This window comes from Molossus molossus, unplaced genomic scaffold (genome assembly GCF_014108415.1).
Source record: "Molossus molossus isolate mMolMol1 unplaced genomic scaffold, mMolMol1.p scaffold_m16_p_17, whole genome shotgun sequence".
Taxonomy (NCBI): Eukaryota; Metazoa; Chordata; class Mammalia; order Chiroptera; family Molossidae; genus Molossus; species Molossus molossus.
In genome coordinates this window covers 27,182,395-27,195,276 of record NW_023425352.1, presented here as the reverse complement: position 1 = coordinate 27,195,276, position 12,882 = coordinate 27,182,395, and positions in this window count along the sequence as shown.

The following is a 12,882-nucleotide window of genomic DNA, read 5'->3' as shown; positions in this document are numbered from 1 at the left end:
AAAGAGAACATGGGAATTTTTTCCTGTTTTAGAATCTCAGATGGGAAAGGGCTTTCTAAGTCAGACACAAAACATAGACGTCATAAAAGCTAAAATTGATATATCTACCACATAAAAATAAGTCTATGTTCAAAAGCACCACCATTTACCAAATCAAAAGTCAGAGGAAAAATTGGGCCTAGTATTTGCAACCTACATGCAGGAAAAGGGGTAATTTTGTAACATGTAAACATATTCCACAAATCAACAAGAAAAACACAATATAGCCAATAGAAACAAGGCAAGATATATAAATGATGGTTGATAGAGACGGACATAGCCACCAGAGAGATGAAAAAGATGCACAAACTCGCTCATGTGGAAGGAAATGCAAATGAAAACTCCACTGAGATACCTTTCCTCCAGTTTATAACACATGGTGTGTTAAGAGCATGAGGAAATGGGTCTATTCCCACCTCTCTGGTGTATAATCTAAGTGTAAATTAGTACATCCTTAATAGAGAGCCATTTGCAGATGGGAAATATCTATAAAAATGTAAATGCAGCCCTGGTCGGTTTGGCTCAGCGGTTAGAGCGTCGGCCTGTGGTCCAGAGAGACCCGGGTTCGGTTCCCGCTTAGTGCATGTACCTCGGTTGCAGTTTGTCCCCGGCCCTGGTTGGGTTGTGCGGGTGGCAACCACTCGATGTGTCCCTTTCACGTCGATGTTTCTCTCTCTCTTTCTCCCTCCCAGGCTATCTGAACAAAAAAAAAAAAAAGGAAAAATGTCCTCAGATGAGGATTAAAAAAAAAATGTAAATGCACATATCGAGGATTTAAGCCAATTTATCTTGTCATCAAGTATAAATGATGGAACCTAGACTGGGCTCCAAACTCCATGCTATTTATTGCACAGCCACAGAGCTGGAGGACCACAAGGCCAGAGCAACCCCTACCAATGCGTTAAAGACATTCAATAAGTAGCCACAAGTGTAAATAACACCTTTAATTTTCATAATAAACTGAAAGAAAATGTTTATTGTGCATAAGAGACTGACTCAGAGAGGTTAAGTTCCCTGCCCAAGGCCACACAGCTGCTAAGTGGCATAACCAGAGACAGCCTCTTTTTGTAGAGCTGCTGCCTCTGCCCTGTTTATGCTGACATCCGGAACCCCAAAAGCTCTGTGGGGGAGGGACCTGTGTGACACAGTGCCGATCCTCAAAATTTGTTTGTTGAATGAACGCTATGTTCCTATGTTGGCCTTTGCAGATAAAGAGGATGCTGCCCTTTTTCTGCACGAGGAGGGAAAAGAAATACAAAGCAGAAAATGAAGGAGCAAAGGCTAAGAAGAAGAATATTAAAATCTAGTTAAAGAAAGTAATTTATTCACAGCCAAAGACTCCAGACTTTCTCCAACAGGATCTTTGCTTTACAACCCGGAGACCTCGAAAGGTAGACAATACTGACACCACCTGGTGACAATGAGAACTTCCGTGCGTGCGCTGGGCAGCAGAATCGTTGGAGATGAAGCATGGCATTGTCCCCAGCTCGCTGGACGACTGCAGTAGTTCAGGCACAGGGGTTTGTGAACGGCACCACGGACTGGTTTCAGTACGCAGCATTTCCCACGTGTGCATGTCAGGATTTCCCTCCAAGAAGCTAGCATTTCTTCTTTGCCACGAGGATCTCAGAGCAGGCTGGGAGTGCTGCCCACTGCTGACCTGCACGTCTAAGTTCTTGTCCACACTGCCTGGTCTACAGTGTGCAGCTATATACAGGGATGGGCAAAAGTAGGCTTACAATTGTGAGTATGCGAAACAATTTATGTTTGTACTGTTATTTATGTATTAATTATTGTATTATTGATCTTATTGTTATTATTTCTTAAACTTATGATTTATCTTTTAGGTAATGATGGCTAGTAACTTAACCTACCTTTGCCCACCCCCGTATATATATAAGCACATACAAAGGGGTCTTCAAGCTCCTGTGTCAGAGGCAAGACCACTTACTGGACCTTTTGTGTACAGAGAAAACATGAGCTTTGTTATTTTGTCTAGAGAAAAGCTGATTTTCTTTCTTCTTGCTGGAATGTGGGGGAAATTTTTAAAGTTGGGTCTCATCTGTCAATTTCAATCCAATGATTCAAACTGTCCCCTTAGGTAACATAGTGTCTTCTTGGATAATTCCAGGGAATATAACCCCCTCAAGGTAGTGCTGGGCAAATGAAAAACACATGTGGCCATGTGTCCCTGTGGCATTGGGGACACTGTCTCACAGGGTAATGATGGAGTCTGTGCTTAAAGGGCGGTTGATGCCTTGTCATAATGTCCTGCTTAAAAGTAGTGGTTACATTTAGCGAATCCAAATATCAAAAGGGAATAGAGAAGGAACCTATGTCTCCATATCATTTTAGCTTTTCGAAAGGAAGACAAAGCATGGTTAGCAGTGGCTGCCTCCGCAACAGATACCTAAGCCAGCGTTCTGTCATCCTCAGCAGCACAGGGGGCTAACTGGGAGCTCGGAGAAAACACAGGGATCCAGCCTCACCGCACCCTCTGAGGTTCGAATTCCATTAGCCTGGGATGCAGCCTGGTCCCTGATATTATGAAAGCTCAGGTAGTGCTATTGTTTAGCTAGGGTTGTGAACAGAAGTTCTAAGCAGAGAACAATATTTATGTAACAATGTATGCATATAAGAAGCAAGCAGTGACTTTTGTTTTGTTGTTCACTCTTATGGACTGAATGTTTGTGTCTCTCAAAATCCACACATTGAAGCCCTAGTTCCCAGGTAATAATACTGGAGGTGAGGTCTCTGAGAAGTCATTAGATGAAAAGAGTGGAGATTAGTGCTTTTATAAGACAAGAAAAAAGGGGGATGATCTCTCTGTGTGTCATGTGAGGACACAGCAAGAAGGAAGCCATCTGCAAACCCGTAAGAGAGCGCACCAGGGACCGAGTCAGCCGGCACCTTGATCTTGGACTTCCCAGCCTCCAGAACTGTGAGAAACACATTTTTATTGTTTAAGCCTGTCAGTCTGTGGCATTTTTGTTATAGCGGCTCACACTGACTAAGACACCCCCTTGCCCCAGGAGACTCTTAACATCTAGAATTTACAGCATTTTCCTCTTAGATTTTTCTGGAACTCTCCTCTCTCTCTCTCCCTCTGTTCTCTTTCTAAGCTGGTTTTGCTCTCTGACGCAAACTTCTTCCTTCAGCCATTCTTTCTTCTGGACCCTCTTCTGCTCTGTCTAGTAGAGCTCAGAATTACACGTGGTACATAGGTCTGCTTCCTCTGTGACTAAGTGACCTGCTACCTCAGAAAACTTTTGAAAGGAGCCAGGCTCTTTTGTACCACATATAGTTTATACAAGTTAAAACATTTGGTTAAATACAATCAAATTATTGCCTGGCCGGTGTGGCTCAGTGGTTGCACATCGACCCTTGCACCAAGAGGTTGCTGGTTTGATTCCCAGTCAGGGCACATGCCCAGGTTGTGGGCCCGATCCCCAGTGGGGGGCATGCAGGAGGCAGCCAATCGATGTTCTCTCTCATCGATGTCTCTCTCTGTCTCTCCCTCTCCATTCCTCTCTCTCTAAAATCAATAAAGAAAAAAAATACAATCAAACTATTTAGCAAAGAGCTATAAGCTAAACTACTGTCTCTAAAGTTTTAAGACATCACATATGAAATGTTCTGTTATTTTTAGAAAGTAAACAATAGCCCACAAACCTTCGTGGAAAAGACATTACTATACTGAAGGGGAGTCAGTCCCTGATCCCCTCTCCCTGAATTATTCTCTTTGAGAAACACACATTCAAGCTGAATGTCTCCAAGTCGTTGCATCAGGAGCTGAGTGTCATACCACGTCCACCGATGTGTGATTGTTTCTACCGGGCCTGGGCCGTTGAGCCCCTTTTTCCTCCCAGGTGGTGAGAAAAGACTTTCACTTCTTGGAAGAGGATCAGAGAAGGTTTTGGCTGCATCCCCAGCAAAACCAGCTTAGGAGAACTGGCTTGGCACAAACACGTGTGGGCCTGAGCATTCCTTTTCTCTGCACCAGGGGCGGGTCATGCACCAAGTCTTTGGTCACCCTGGATGGAAGCGGAAATGGTGTATTTAAGCCTGTAATGAGGGGCTGTCATCTATGCACAAGGACCCATTCTGGTCTCTCTGGGGTACAGAAAGAGGTCGAGGATGGTCTCCTTACCTTCAAGAAGTCTATGACCTACGTGGGAAGACGGGCCATGCTTGTCTACATAAAGAACCCTGGCTGGTGTGGTTCAGCTGGTTGAGCATCATCCTGTACACTGAAAGGTTGCCGGTTCGACTCCCAGTCAGGGCACAGGCCTGATTTTAGGCTTGATCCCCCAATGGGGGGCCATGCAGGAGGCAGCCAGTCGATGTTTCTCTCTCACATTGATGTTTCTCTCTCTCCTTCTCCCTCTCCCTTCCTCTCTCTCTGAAAGTCAATAACTATTACTTTTTGTTTTTAAGGTAGTTAGGGGCAGAAGACAATCAAAATGTATACTCTAATGGCAAGTTGCCAGGAAGCTGGCCCTGACGTGGAGATCTGTGTGCTGGAGTGGGCCGGGGCTGCCCTTGGGAGTCACCTCCGGGGGGGTGAAGGAAGTGGACGTGGTGGAGGGACCTGTCCATCCCCCGTGCAGTCACACTGCCAATCCCACGGATGCTCTGGAGCTAGCGCGGCCCTTCAGTCTTGTTACCCTTTGAAACAAGGTCTTCAAAACCCCTCACACCCACCAGAAGGGGCCGACGGAGGCCAGGTGGCTCCCTTGGCAGGGAGCCATCAGCAGAGGAAATGAGTTCCGACCTGCAGTGCGGCTCCAGGCAGCAAACCACAGTCCGCTGTGGCGCTCAGGGTGGGCTGGGGGATTTCGGCGACCTTGACTGAGACTGGTCCCAGCAGGCGGGGCACAAACACCCGTTCGGGACCAGGAGCAGCCGGGGACCGGAAGCATACGGTGTGGGCAAAAGTGGGCTTACAGTTGTGAGTACATGAAACATGAGTTTGTTCCCGTAGTAGTAGTAGTATTTATTATTGTATTATTTGTATTGCAACTGTAAGCCTACTTTTGCCCACCCTGTATCATTATCAGGCTCTGTTTTTTATTCATTTCACTCTGAGCTAAGACCATCTCAAACCCCTCCTATTACAAATACTATAGCCTAAAATTTCCCTCACACAATCTAGTAAAGAAAAACTGGAAAATTCAACCAACTCTTTTCTTTCTTTCTTTTTTTTTTTAATCCTCACTGGAGGACATTTTTCCATTTTTTGTTCAAATAGAGTGGAAGGAGAGAGAGAGAGAGAAACATTGATGTGAAAGGGACACATCGAGTGGCTGCCTCCTGCATGACCAATCAGGGTGCGAGACAAACTGCAACCAAGGTACGCACCTTTAGCGGGAACCGAACTCGGCTCTCTCTGGACCACAGGCCAATGCTCTAACCACTGAGCAATACTGGCCAGGGCCAATCAACTCTTTTCAAACTGGAAAAGATGAACACATTTCAAGTTCAGCTTCATTCTGTATATTTTACCATTTTGGTTATGACCCTGTTGTTTGCTAATTCATTGTCTAAATTGTTGTGAGATTCTCTCTTTTGAAAGTTGTTTCTTTATGATTTTCCTCCCTGATTGGTCACATTTACCTCCAGCCCCCGTTTTTGCTGAAATGAGCTGCTTTCAGGTCTTGGCTCAAATGTCACCTCCTCAGCGAGGCCTTCTGACATCTCATTTAAAATCGCCACCTCAACCCCACCTATACCCTTTGTTTCTTCCCCTAGCCCTTGTCACCATCTGGCTACTCCAGTTGATTTATTAATTGTATTCATTGTCTATTTCCCTCTGATGGAATATACATTCCATGAAGGTGAGATTGTGTTTTATTTACTCTGTAGTCTTACGACATAGATGGTGCCTGGAACAGAGTAGCCACACAATAAATATTTGTGAATGAATGACTGGATGCATACATGAAGCCCCAGTTCAGGCTCTTTCCTGGCCAATGGCAACAGTCCCCAGCTGGAGTCCAGATCTCCACATCTCCGAGGTGTCCCCTTCTAGACTCGTTTACATGTTACTGCTAGACTGACTTTCTCTGGCCTCTGGCCTGCTCAGAAGCGCTCTGTGGCTTCCCAGGGCCCAGCGCAGGCGTTCGAGCCCTCAGAGACCTGGCCCCTCCCTCCTGACCTGGACAGACCCCTCCCCTGCCTCTCTCCTACCATCTCTCCTCCCAATTCCTCCAGCAGGAGCGTGTAAGAGGAGCGAGTTAACATCCTCCAGTGTTCTCTGAAGGGTGAGTGTAAATGTCAGAGCGCTTCACAAAGCCTAACATCTTTACAGACTGCCATTATTGTACTCCATCATCATCATCTGATTATGTCATAAACTTTTCGATGAAACGATATGTGTCCTGAAGGTAGGACTAAACAATCTAGCCAAATTCTCTCAGTGTGTTTCGTTACTTCTCCGATGACGGAGCTGGTCCTGTGACCCAGACTGCGGTGTTGTGTCGGACCGGCTCCCGCCAGCTAACAAAACCAGAGGTTAACTGTTCCGGAACTTTACAAGCTGGTTGTTAAACATCCGCGCACTCCCTGCTGCCTATCTGACCCTTGTGCTTATTTCTGGTTCATAATCCAGAGGGGACAGAAGCACCATCAAGCGACAGTGAAAAGGATCTGAGAGAGAGGTCAAGGGGCAGTTTGGGAAGTGAGGAGGGAGAGTTCTGTTCTAAGCATTTTGAGTAAGATCCCTAATGGGAATCTAAATAGGCCTGGCCCTTAAGAGAGAGAAATGGGCTGGAGATGAAGATTTTAAAATCATCTGGAACTGGACGACTTCCCTCAGGTGTCCAGGAGTCATTGCTGACCCTGGGTCCCCCTAACCGAAGGCCAACGGCACAGTCACCAGGACCTGTCACTCTCATTTCAGGCTCTGCTCAGATTCTTTTCGAAGAATCCCAGTCCAGCCTTTTATGACCTTGTGCCTACATTATTACAAGTCTCCTAATTTCTTCCCATCTCTGACTCATCTCATTCATTACTGCCTGATTAATTTTCCTCTGGCACCATTTTATCACCCCCTGCCTCTGCTCACATACCTGCAACAGCTCCCAATTCTTCGCAAATGAAATCCCAGGTTTCCTGTTCAAACTCTTCCTCGAGGCCGATACCTGTACTTTCTCACCTCCAGGCTGGTCCTCATGCTTCCTCCTACCATCTTGTGCACAGCTGGAGTTTAAGAAATCATTTTGAATAAAGACTAGAAGTTCACATATAAGCTTTGCTTCCATTAACTCCCTTGTTTTTGCCATCATTTCTCACCTTGTGGATGAAGGTGAAACCCCAAGTTATCACTAAAATATAGAATATTTCTGCATTTTTGAGCATCAAGAATGTAGAGCTACAAGATTGCTTCTCAATGGCAGGAAGCAAATTTTCCAAGATTTTTAGACATACCCACAATGGAATATTACTTGACCATAAAAAAGAATGCAATGTTACCATTTGCAACAACATGATGGCCCTAGAGGGTATTATGCTGACTTCAGAGAGGAAGACAAATACCACATGATTTCACTTATATGTGGACTATAAAAAACAAAAGAAATGAGCAAACAAAACAGAAACAAACTCATACATACAGAGAGCAAATTGATGGTTGCCAAAGGGGAGGGAGGTTGGGGGGCTGGGTAAGACAGGAGTGGGGTGGGAGTGGGGAGGAGGGGGTCAATAGGGGAAAAAGGAGAAACATCTGTAATACATTCAACAATAAAGATAAGTTGTTTTTTTTTTTTAAAGTACAAATCAGTAGTTACAAAATAGTCACGGGAATGCAAAGTACAGCATAGGGAATACAGTCTATATTGTGATAACTGTGTGTGGTGTCAGGAGGTACTAGACTTATGAGAAGGATCACACTGTAAAGTATATAAATGGCTCACCACTATGTTGTACACCTGGAACGAATATAATGTTGAATGTCAACTGTAATTGAAAAAATTTAAAAATAAAATAAAACAACTACCCTAGTATAAAAAAAAAACTTGACCACTTTTCCCAAGGAGGCCGTTCTTAGCTGCAGCCACTGGCTGCCAGGGACCCACACAGCTGCTGGGGCAGCAGAGGAAGCTGGTGTTCAGGAGAAAAACCAACCCAACCAAACTCTGCCCTCACAGTCAAGGATGGCAAAGCTCCTAGATCCACAGCTTGAAATGAGTCGATGATACACAATATTTCATATAAAAGAAAAGAAAGCTGCCGGAAGCAGAAGTTTAATCTCTCAAACGGACTTCTTCTAATGCACACAAACAAAACGACAACAGGACTCCTGGGGAGAGAAGGAACGTTTGTGGGTGGGAAGAGGCTCACTTCTCCACCAAACCAGGGGAAACCTGCACCCCTCTTCCTTCTTCCCTGACCACACGCACACTCAATAAAGCCCTCCAAGAACCATCATGTGGGTCCCCAGTATTGCCCCCAAAGAGAAAACAAACCAATGCTGAGCTAAGAAGAGCAGCAACTGCACAGGAGCGTGAGAGCGGCGGTGGGACCAGGTGCGCTCTCCGTTTCCTTGTGGCTGCCAGCACCCACCCAGGTCGGGAGCACTGGGTGTGTCTGCCAGCACCAGGGTGTGGCAGGGCAAAGGAGAGGGTAGAATCAGGACCCACCGCCAGGCAGGTATGTTTACGCTATCTTCTTCATCACTTCCAGTGCAGTCAAGTTGGCCATAATTAGTGTTTGACAAATCTGCAGCTGAGAATCCCATAGGTTAAGTGACTTGCCCAAGATCACACACCTGGTGAGTGGCAGGTGGTCGCCAGGCCTAACTCCAGGCTTTCAGGCTGAGTACCTACGTAGTGGTCAACATTTGTTGTGTTCAACAAGGTGCTGTAAGTGCCCTGGAACACCCCCAAATAAAAACAATCAATTGGGAATACACCGAGCTATAAACAACATTAAACGGGTTTCTTCAGTGTTCTGACACAAATTGTATAGTGTTGTCTGGCTGGCCTAAACTCAATTCACTACAGAACTTTTTGTTTCATCTGGGCCACTGTGTGAGACTGGTGTTCCCTGGAACCTAGGTTGGGAATCATTGCAGGACACCCTGCAGTCTCATTGAGGTCCCGAGCCTGTTCTTGAGTGGGACTGGTATCACTTTTGGAAGAGTCCAGGAAAAGCAAAAGGCCAGTGGGAAGTACTCTGACAGAACCTCTCAAGTGTATGGGGACACAAGGGAGGGGCAGGGGAGGAAAGGGGGACAAGAAGGCTGAGTTACTATAACCATGAACCCTTCTGAGCACTTGTTCATGCCAGTTCTCTTTGCAGTGCTTGTGTAGTCCTCATAACTACCTATAACATAGAAACCTTATAACCCCCTTGCACACATGATGGTATTAAGGCACAGGGAGGTTTGGTAACTTACCCAAGGTCACACAGCTCATAAATATCTGAGCGTTGAATTCAGGCAGTCTGGCTCCTTAACAACTGTATTCTATTTGCTCATATTGAAGAGACATTTCATTGGAAACTTACAGGGTAAAGAAGGGCAGTCATGGCAGAAGACTCATTATCATGGTTACCCAAACGGCATAAAAGCTGAGTAGTAATAATAGTAATCTCAACTTACCTTTAATTTCTAGTTTATTCTACATTTACTTGTGCCTACTACATAAGGCACTGTATTAGGTGCTGGGGATTCAGATGTAAGTATGACCTACAGGATTCCCACTCCAGCAGGACTTACAGTCCCATGCAAGGTACACACAGGGGATTAGAACACTGTAGAACAGAATGACATGTGCTGTTATCAGCAAGACCCGCAGAAGACTGTGGGGACCGGGAAGGCACCTGACCCAAACATAGCATAGCCTTTGACATTTTATAAAGGACTTTTCCTCGATGTGATGCTTGAAAGGAGAAACAGTCAGTATCTCAGGGGCATCAGCTCTTCTTGTCCCCAGGACCACACCAACGACTTGGAATTCCAGGAAGGCCCCAGAATCGCCTGACCACCGCCTGCTGAGGTCCACCTCCTGGAGCTTCTCCTGTAGGAAGTGCAGGCCCTGGTCCGCCCTGATCTCCGCCACAGGCTTAGTGCGGCCGCAGCAACACCCCTTGACCAGGAGTCTCCACCCCACCGGCCGGCACTTAGCCCCATCCTGGGCGTGGCAGGAAAGCTCCCCCAAGTCCCATGTGCTCCCCTGCATTTCCAAATCCGGATGCAGTCAGGTGGGACCGTGTGACTAGTTCCAGCAACGGGCTATGGCCCACCGTCATGTGCATCATTTCCCAGGCAAAGCTTTTCATTGCTGATGCAAGACCCTCCAGTGCCCTCGGCCCTGCTGCAGAGACCGAGATGGCCTTCTAGCCCAGAGAGAGAGAGAGAGAGAGAGAGAGAGAGAGAGAGAGAGAGAGAGGTGAAGTCACTGCAATTTGGGGGGTATTGACCAAAAATACTGGACCAAGGGAGTGCTCGACATCTGGCACAAACAGCTCCGGGAAGCGACGGCTCCCTCCGTGAGAAGGATGAGCGTGTCCCTGCGGCCCGCAGCGCCCCATGAGAGGAACTGGCCTTCGTGGGGTGCTGGGTCATCCCGAGGCACCTGCACCGGCGCGATTTGGTCGTTGCTGAGACATCGCGAGACTGGCGTGTGCGCCGCCCTGTTTTCACCATCTGGAGGCGAGGCGACCAGTTCTGAGCGGAGGCCGAGGGGCTTCACGCCCGCTGGAGGCCGCGACAGAGCCCTCAGCGCCAGCAGCTGTCGTCCTAGCACAGGCGCAGGGCGCAAAGGACAGGGCTCTGGAGGCGGCAGGAGGGACTTGGGAGCATGCAGCTCCCTCCCCGGAGTCGACAGCCCCTTCCAGCCCCGCTCGGGCCCACCCCGCGAGCCTTGGGCAGTAAGATGGGACTTTTCCATGACGTGGAAGAGCGTGTCCCTCAGCCCCGTGCTGTACTTATGAGGAAACACCTTCAAGTGCTATTTAGCTTACCCAGCAAGCTTACTGCCTTTGAATGGCAGCTTTGCACGAAGGCCACATGGTGTCAACTCAAGGTTATTATTATAATTTTTTAATGTTTTTATTTATTTTTTTTTAGAGAGGGAAACATCCATTCGCTGTCTCCTGCTCGCCCCTACTGGGGATGGAGACAGCAACCCAGGCGTGTGCCCTGACCAGGAACCATCCAGCATCTCTGTCCCTGGGATGACGCTCTATCCACTGAGCCACAGCAGCCAGGCTCAAGGTTATTTTTTAAAGTAATTTGTTTTTGTGGTGATTAACATGATTTATGTTTATTACAGAAAATTTGTAAAATACAGAAGAGCACAAAGACAAAAATATAAATTATGCATAAAACCACCAGTGATAGCCACTGTTACAATATTAGCTTTGCCATATTTACTAGTCTTTTCCGTCAAAACTGGTGTCAGGCAGAAACTGTTTTGTAAACTGATTTTACAGTTACTATAGTGTGAGCCTTTCTCCATATTTCCATTGTTCTCAGATGACATGATTTCAGTGGCTGCACAGGGTTCTGTCTGCCTCCTCCCTCCTGGGACTGGGCATGCCTGCGGCTTTAGTCTGCTGCACAGCCTGGCAATGAAGCTCTTAGCACATTCACCTCTGTGTCTCTTTCCTATAAACATGCAAATGCTTGGTCAAGGGATCTGGACACCTTAAGACTTTTCACACTGTTGTCAAAGGTCTCTTTAGAAAGAGTAGTGTAGATGAGTCCCCATCTCCTACACCTCACTTTGGTTAGATGGTGTATTAGTCAGGGTCCAGTTAGCAAAAAGAAAATCATGCTAGGTGTTTCAATAAAGAGAATTTAATACAAGGATTGGTTTAATAGGCATTGGAAGTCTGAACGGTAAAGCGAGTGCACTGAGTAACTCAGAGAGAGTAACTGCAGAAAGCATGTCCCACCTCGATGGCTGGGGGACCAAGGGAGAGAGCAGAGGGGACCCATGGAGCTGGAGCACAGACCTCTGAGGAGGGGGTGCTGCCTATTGCTGCTGGCACTGTAGGAGTTCACAGGAAAATTCCTGCAGAGCTGGGACTCAGACCTCTGAGAAGATGTGCCTGGCTGGCGTTGGTACCTCCGAAGGGCATGATGAGGCTATGCCTGGTTGTGCAAAAAAAAAAAAAAGTAAAATTGAAAAGCTGGCGTGTAGAACCAACTGCTGCTGCTGCCAGAGTAATGAACCATTACTCAGAAGACCTGACAGTATCAGTAAGCAGACCAAGAGGACCAAGTCCTCCCTTCTCCTGCCTTGCAGTCTCCCTCTAGTGCCCCCTACTGGCAGAGCCTAACTTGGAGCCTCATACCAACGAGAAATGAAGTTTGCACAGTCCCAGCTCCAATCTCATAAGAAGATAGATTTGGAGCTGAGAGACAATAGACTAATAACCAGACAGGCATCATCACATTTAAAATTTTTGTTGGTAATATTTTCAATATCAGTGATTCAAAGCAAATCAAATAAGACCGGTTAATATAATATTTTGATGATTTGTAATTGTATAATGCTTAGACATCTGATTTCAGATTGAACCTGGACTTCTTTAAGAACAAAATACCAAATTACTACCAATTGACATTTATTTACAGGGCTTCCCCTGTGCCTAGCACTCAGCTCAGCAGGTGATGGAAGTGAGCTTGGTACTGGCAGCCCGATGTCAGAGCCCAGGCTCTGAGTCTTATCTCTGCACCACGTCTCCACCCCCTTTACCATTTCAGTGACACACTGGTTCTTCCTCTGGCCATACCATGGGATGGACACAACGACCTCAGACTCTTGCCAGAATCTTTTGCTTGCCCTGTGCCGCAGGGCCACTTGGTAGTTACGACTGTTGTCAGTAACCAAA